This window comes from Elephas maximus, chromosome 17 (genome assembly GCF_024166365.1).
Source record: "Elephas maximus indicus isolate mEleMax1 chromosome 17, mEleMax1 primary haplotype, whole genome shotgun sequence".
Taxonomy (NCBI): domain Eukaryota; kingdom Metazoa; phylum Chordata; class Mammalia; order Proboscidea; family Elephantidae; genus Elephas; species Elephas maximus.
The window spans coordinates 67,702,534-67,710,495 of record NC_064835.1 but is presented as its reverse complement, the minus strand read 5'-3'; positions in this window follow the sequence as shown (position 1 = coordinate 67,710,495).

The following is a 7,962-nucleotide window of genomic DNA, read 5'->3' as shown; positions in this document are numbered from 1 at the left end:
CGTTTGGGTCTGTCATAATGTCCTCCATTTCTTTTCTTATTTGGGTTATTTGCGCTCTCTCCTGTTTTTATTTTGTCAGTGGTTTGCTGGTCCTTTCAAAGAACCAACTTTTGGTTTTGTTGATTCTTTCTATTGTTCTTCTATTCTTTATTTAATTTGTTTCTGCTCTGATTTTTATTATTTCCTTTCTTCTGGTGGCTGTGGGCTTCTTTTGCTATTCTCTATTTGGGCAAGTTGTGTAGCTAATGTTTTGATTTTGTCCCTTTCTTCTTTTTTGATGTGTGCATCTATTGCTATAAATTGACCTCTGAGCACTACCTTTGCTGTGTTCCAAAGGTTTTGGTATGATGTGTTTTCATTCTCGTTTGATTTCAGGAATTTTTTGATTCCATCTCTGATTTCTTCTATTATGTAGTGGTTTTTAAGCAGGGTGTTATTCAGTTTCCATGTAAAGGATTTTTTTTTTCCTTGCTCTTTCTGCCATTAATCTTTACTTTGATGGTGTTGTGGTCAGAGAATATACTTTGTATTATCCCAGTGCTTTGCATTTTGTTGAGGATTGCTCTGTGGCCTAAGATGTGGCCTATTCTGGAGGATGTTCTGTGTGCATTGGAAAAGAATGTGTGTTTTGCAGCTGTTGGGTACAGTGTTCTATATATGTTAATGAGGTCTAGTTGGCTGATTATGGCCTTTAGCTCTTCTGTATCTTTGTTGAGTTTCTTTCTAGATGTTCTGTACTTTACCGAGAGTGGTGTGTTGAAGTCTCCTACTATTATTCTGGAACTGTCAGTTTCTCTTTTCAGTGCTGTTAGAGTTTGTTTTATGTATTTTGGAGGCCTGTCATTGGGTGCTTGGATGTTTATTATGGTTAAGTCTTCATGACAGGTCACATCTTTAATCATTGTATAGTGTCCTTCTTTGTCTTTTATGGTGGATTTTGTTTTAAAGTCTATTTTATCTGAGATTAGTATTGCTACCTCTGCACTTTTTTGGTAGTTATTTGCTTGATATATATTTTTTCCATCCTTTGATTTTTAATACATTTTCATGTTTGTTTATAAGGTGTGTCTTGTAAACAGCATATTGATGGATTCTGGTTTTTTTATGCATTTTGTCACTCTGTGTCTCTTTATGGGTGCATTTAGGCCATTTACATTCAGTGTAATTATTGGGAGGTATGAGTTTATTGCTGTCATTTTGTAGCGCTTTTTTTTTTTTGTTTGTGGATTTCTTTGGTTTTTGTAGATTTTGTTTTTATTGAGATTTTATGCTTTTCTTCTTTATTTTAATGAGTAGGCTTGTTAACTTTCTTTGTGTTTACCTTGAAATTTACCCTTATCTTCCTAGGTTTGAACCAGTCTATTGTTGGTATTACCTTGCTTTCCTCTCCATTAGAAAGTTCTATACCTACACCACTTATTCCCTCTTGTATTGTTCTGATGTTATTGTCATTTACAGATTAACCTCCCTTGTTCCCTGCTGTAATTCTTTTGGTTTTGGATAGTCCTTGAAAGTTCTTTTCCTAGGTTCGTATCTGGCTGTTACAATCTTGTATCCTAGATTCAGACTGTGGTCTGATGTTGTTTGTTCTCAGACTGAAAGATTCCCTTTAATAATTCTTGTAGGTTTGGTTTGGTTTTTACATATTCCTTTAATTTCTGTTTATCTGGAAATGTCCTAATTTCATCATCATATTTGAATGAGAGTTTCGCAGGTTATAGTATTCTTGGTTGGCAATTGTTTTTTTCTTTCAAGGTTTTATATATGTCATACCATTGCCCTCTTGCCTGCATGGTTTCTGCTGAATAATCAGAACTTAGTCTTATTGTTTCTCCTGTGTATATGACTTTTTTTTTTTCCCTCAAGCTGACCTCAGGTTTTTTTCTTTGTCTTTGGTTTTAGTGAGTGTGATTATGATATGCCTTGGTAATTTTCTTTTGGGGTCTATCCTATACGGGGTTTGTTGAGCTTTTTGGATGGTCAGCTTTTCATCTTTCATGATATTAGAGAAGTTTTATGTCAGCAATTCTTCAATGATCCTCACCGTGTTTTCCATTTTCTCCCCCTGTTCTGGAACTCCGATCACTTGCAAATTTTTGCTTTTGATTGTATGCCACATAATTCTCGGGGTTTCATCATTTTTCTTTGTTCTTTTTTTCTGATTTTTCCTCAAAAACAGTTGTATCGAAGTACTTCTCTTCAATTTCACTGATCATGTCTTCCATTATTTCAAACCTGCTTCTCAGGCCTTCTATGACACTATCCATTCCTGAAATCTTGGTGTTTATCTTTTGGATTTCTAATTGTTGCTTTTGTATGATTTCTAGTTCTGAATTTATTTTGGCATTTTGTTCCTGTATTATTTTCCCAAGCTCTTCCATTTTTTTGTCTGCATTTTCCATGAATTTGTCCATTTTTTCCTTATTTTTGTCTACTTTTTGCTTCAACTCTTGTATAGCTCTGAATATTAGAGATTTGAATTCCCTGTAGGGTAGTTCTCATACCTTTTCTTCTACTAGAAAGTCATCTGGTATTTTATTTGGGATGCCTACTGGAACCATTCTGTCCTTTTTTTTTAATGTTTTAATTTTGTGTGCTGTCTTTGGGACATTCAGTAGTTATTTTCTTCATTTATTGATTGTAGATCTGTTTGTTTGATACTAATTTTTTGTTTTATTTGGTTATGTCTGAGCTGGCAGGCTGTACTTTTTTTGTTGTTTACTTGCTGTGGTCACAATACTTCTCACCTTTGTACAAAGGGCAGGGCAAGTTGCTCAGCTATGGTGTAGCAGGGCTGGTCCAACTGAAGGGGAGGGGGTGGGATGGGTTGTTTGTGGAGCATACTAGGGCAAAAAGGGCAGGCCAAGAATTAGTGTTGGGCAGGTTCCTGTAGGCTGTGTCTGTGCTGCTCTGGGGTGTGATGTTCAGAACATGGTGCAGGTAGGCATGAAGAAGGGGGAGGATGTGATGTGTGGAGCTAAGATGGGTATGGGAAAGAGGAGATAGAGGCGAGAGAAACAGAAGCCAAAAAAGAAAAAAGGATGCTAAGGGAGCTTGCCATTGGGGTGGAGAGATGAGAAACTGAGAAAAGGAGAAAAGCAAAAAGGAAGAAAAAAAAAAACTAGATAAAAATTTGGAAGAAGAAAGAAAAGCCCTCAGGTGTCCCACCAGTGCAGCTGCAAAGACTGAAGTGGCTCCCAGGATGTGCAATATAGCTTGGCTAGAGAGTATATAGATGTCACACAGTGCTAGGTATTCAGGAGACAGAAAAAGAAGGTAAGTATAGAGAGGTGAGAACTGGGAAATTAAAAAAGTCAGAAAGGAAAAAAAGAAATGCCCCCTGGGATCCCACCTACATGGCTGTGCAGGTTGGAGGAGTATCTACTAAGCCATGCGGGGCAGTCTAGCTAGAAGGGGCACCCAAGAAAAATAAAACAAACAAACAAAACAAAACAAAGCCAAAAAAAAAAAAAAGCCTTGGGGATCCCACCAGCATGGCATTGCAGGCCAGGAGAGTGGTTCCCCAGTTGAGCAGCACTTCACGGCCTTTCAAGAGGAAGCAAAGATGGCATAGGGAGCCAGGTGTTCAAGAGAAAGGTGGAAGAGGTGGTCGGAGGCATGGAAGAAGCCAAAAAAATGGAAAAAAGCAATACCAACAACAGACAAATGGCATTCAGGAGCTGGCCAGTGTGCGCTGGGTGAATCCAAGTGGCCCGAGGCTGAAGCAGTTGCTTCCAGGCCAAGAGACTGCAGCTGGTGGGAGACAGAGGAGGCCGGGGTGGGGGAATAAGTGTGGGGGCTAGGGAAGTGTATATCATTGGTTACCAGGTGCTTTGTCTCCTGCTGGGAACTTCATGAAACTGCTTTCCTGTACTCCCTTTCCACTGATCTGCAATGTGGGTGGGGCAAATCCAAGCAGCATGGACGCTGTACTTCCCGGCTAGCTAAGCCACTGCTGCCAGCCAGGAAGCACAGAGGTAGAGCAGCAGGGAGAGGATGGAGGGTGGAAAAGTGTGTATCGCTGGTTACTGGGTGCTCTGTCTCCTGCTGGGAGTTCCGTGAGGTTGTTTTCCCATACTCCCTGTCTGCCCATTTCTGACAGGAGTTCAAGATTGCAAATCCGCGATGCATTAGCCAATAGGGCACCTCTGCAGGTATCTCTTCTTGCTCTTTGTTCTCTGTCAGTTTCTTATTCCATTCAGGGCTCGGCTGAATTATTTCTTCATTTGACGCTTTAGGTTCCAGGACTGACATTTGTCTCTGTTTTACTTAGTTTTTTGGGTCTTTGCTGTGGAAGGATAGCATGGTTCTCTCTACTGCACCATGTTGGCTGGAAGTCTCTCCTTTTTTGTTTTATTTGGTTATGTCTGAGCAGGCGCGCTATGCATCTTTGTTGTTTGCTTATCTGTGAGAATAATACTTTTCATGCCTTTGTCCAATGGGCAGGGCCAGTCACTCAGCTATGGTGCAGCAGGGAAGGTCCAGCTGAAGGGGAGGGGCTGGGATGGGTTGCCTGTGGCATGTACTAGGGTGGACAGGGCAGGTTGAGAATCATGCAGGGCAGGTTCTGGTAGGCCATGCCTGTACTGATCGGGGGTTCAGCACACAGTGCAGGTACTCAGGAAGGAGGGGGGAGGTTGTGATGTGTGGAGCTAAGATGGGTATGGGAAAGAGGAGAGAGAGGAGAGAGAAACAGGAGCCAAACACAAAACAAACAAAAGTGCTAAGAGAGCTTACCCTTGAAGTGAAGAGAGGAGCAACTGAGAAAAACAAAAAGAAAAAATAAAAAAGGGAAAAAGAAAAATTAGAAAAAAAGAAAAGCAATGCCCCCAGAAATCCCACCAATGTGGCTGTGGAGACTAGGTAAGTGGCTAGTAAGTACAGCCTGGCTAGAAGGGGTAGAGCTGTCACACAACACCAGGTATTCAAGACACAGGAAAAGAAGGCAGGTATAGAGAGACTAGAAACTAAGAAATGAAGAAAGACAAAAAGGAAAAAAGAAAAGAAAAAAGAACAGGAAACAGAAATGCCTCCAGGGATCCCACAGGGATGGCTGCACAGACCAAGGACGTGTTTCCCAAGCCATGCGGTACAGCCTGGTAGAAGGGGCTCCCAAGTTGAGAAAAGAAAAAGAAAACAAACAAACAGAACAAAACAAAACAGCAAAAACAAAACCAAAAAAGCTCTGGGGATCCCATCAGCGTGGCGGTGCAGGCCAGGGAAGAAGTTCCCCAGTTGAGTGACACTTCACAGCCTTTCAAGAAGAAGCAAAGATCGCACACAGACCCAGGTGTTTGAGGGAAAGGAGGGGGAGGTGGTGAGAGGCACGGAAGAAACAAAAAAAAGTGGGAAAAAGTAACACTGGCAACAAACAAATGGCATTCAGGGAACTGGCCATTGTGGGCGGGGTGAATCCAAGCAGCATGGGACCGAAGACAGTGCCTCTCAGTTAAGAGACTGTTGCCCTGTGAGAAGCAGAGGAGGCCAGGTGGGAAGAAAGGGGCAGGGTAGGAAAGCACATATCTCTGGTTACTGGGTGCTCTGTCTCCTGCTAGGAGCTCCGTGAAGCTCCTTTCGTGTACTCCCTGTCTGCCAATCTCCAACAGGAGTCGGAGATGGCAAATTTGTGCTGCGTTAGCTGATAGGGGACCTCCACACACATTTCTCCTTGCTTTCTGTTCTCTGTCAGTTTCTTATTTCATTCAGTGCTTGGCTGAGCTCTTTATCTCTTAATTTGATGTTTAAGGTTCCAGGATTGATATTTGTCTCTGTTTTACTTAGTTTTTTGGGTCTTTGTTTTGTGCTTCCATCTATAGCATCATGTTGGCTCTGCCTCCTGGCTACAAGTTTGAAAAAAAATTTTTTGCATCAATGGAGTTCCAGATTTTATTTTCAATTTCTTTTATTTCTTCTTAAAAAAAAATCTTTTTGAGTTCCAAATTTTGATGTAAACAAAGGCATGTCTAGTTTAACTTTGTCACAGAGATGAACTATTAAAATTCCAACCGGATGGGCTCCTCGTACAAAAACAAAGCAAAACGAAGCAAACAGACAAAAACCCAACAAATAAACCCAGTTGCTATTAAGTCAATTCGACTGTCTCATGATGACCCTGTGTGTGTCAGCGTAGAACTGTGCTCCACAGGGTTTTCAAAGGATGGTTTTTTTGGAAATAGATTGCCAGACCTTTTTTTTCTGAGATGCCTCTGGATAGACTCAAACCTCCAACCTTTCAGTCAGCAGCTGACTGTGTTAGCTGCACCACCCAGGGACTCCATAGATGTCTGGTTCTCAGATGGAGGGGATATTTCCTTTGGCAGAAACTCACATGCAGGTGTTCAAGTCCTTCAAAGGAATCTCTAACAGCACCTGCCATGCATAGAGAATTTCAGAGTGCATCTGCTCCTACTATTTCATTTCTCCCAAGTGTGCCCTTGGTCAACAGAACACCCCTGTTATGCCCTCTTGACTCTAGCTCTAGAAGTTATCTACCACCAGCCTACCCTGAAAGCCAAGAACTTTATTACAGCCAACTTCACTGTTAGCCTCAACTACGATTTCTTTCCAGGTCTTTGAAGGAAAAAGAAAAGGAAAATTCTAAGTTCTGCATGGTAGTCTCCACGATGGCCTCCAAGATAGTCCCCAATCATTCCTATGCCTTGGTATTCACACATTTATGTGGTTCCCTCCCACATTGTATCAGGGTTTATTTGTGGGACCAATAGCATATAGCAGAAGTGATGGTATGTCACTTCTGAGATCAAGATACAAAAGATGGAGGCTTCTGTCTTGGGCTCTTTCTTGCTGTTTCTCCAATTATTTTCTCTGGGGAAAGTCAGCTGCCATGTTGTGAGGTCACTCAGGTAGCTGAGAGATGCGCCTTTCTGATAAGAAACTCAAGTTTTCAGCAATAGCCAGTGAATAATTGAGGCCCGAAAACAATAAGACAAGTGAGCTTAGAAATGGATCCTGCCCTAGTTGAGCCTTCAGATGAGACTGCATACCTGTCTAAAGGCTTGACTCCAATGTCACAACATATCTTGAGTTGGAACCACTCAACTAAGCCACTTCCAGATTCCTGTCCCTCAGAAATTCTGATAGTAAATGTTTGTTGTTTTAAGCTGCTAAGTTTTGGGGTAATTTGTTACGCAGCAATGGATAACCAATGCCCTCTGTCTTTTGTTTTGCTCTTGAGTAAAGATACAGTCGGGAAGACATATGCAGTATAGAATGACTAGGGTTGATTCAATCAGCATTTGTCTACCTTATGCCAGGTTCTGTTCTAGGTCTCTAGTCTCCCAAACACATTTGATAATAAGAATCACCTGGGATGATGGATAAGCACACAAATTTCTAGGCCCATTCACTGGGTTTGGAGTGTTATCCAGGAATCAGTATGCTTAACCAAAACCTCAGATAATTCTTATCATTAGGCAAGTCTGAGAAACATTTCAGAATAGGATACAAAAATGAATGAGACATAGCCTTGCCCGGTGAACAGTTTGAGATGAAAAGCAAATCAGTATACGAAGGTGCATTTAAATAGAGGCACCAAGTGGTATGGAATATGTGAACGTCATGCCTGGGGGTGGTGCGGGCAGGGGAGGCGATCAAGGAAGGCTCCCTGGGTGAAATGGCATTTGAGCAAAATCTCAAAGGTTGGTTAGAATCTCATGGGGCAAGATATGGAAAGAATCACAGAGGGATAGCAATAGCTGGCATTTATCAGGTGCCTACTAAGTGACAGGAAACCCTGGTGGCACAGTGGTTAAGAGCTATGGCTGCTAACCAAAAGGTTGGTGGTTTGAATCCACCAGGTGCTCCTTGGAAATGCTATAGGGCAGTTCTCCTCTGTGCTATAGGGTTGCTATGAGTTGGAATCGATGCAACGGGTTTGGTTTTCTTGGGCTAAGTGACAGGAAATCCTGGTGGTGTAGTGGTTAAGAGCTACAGCTGGTAACC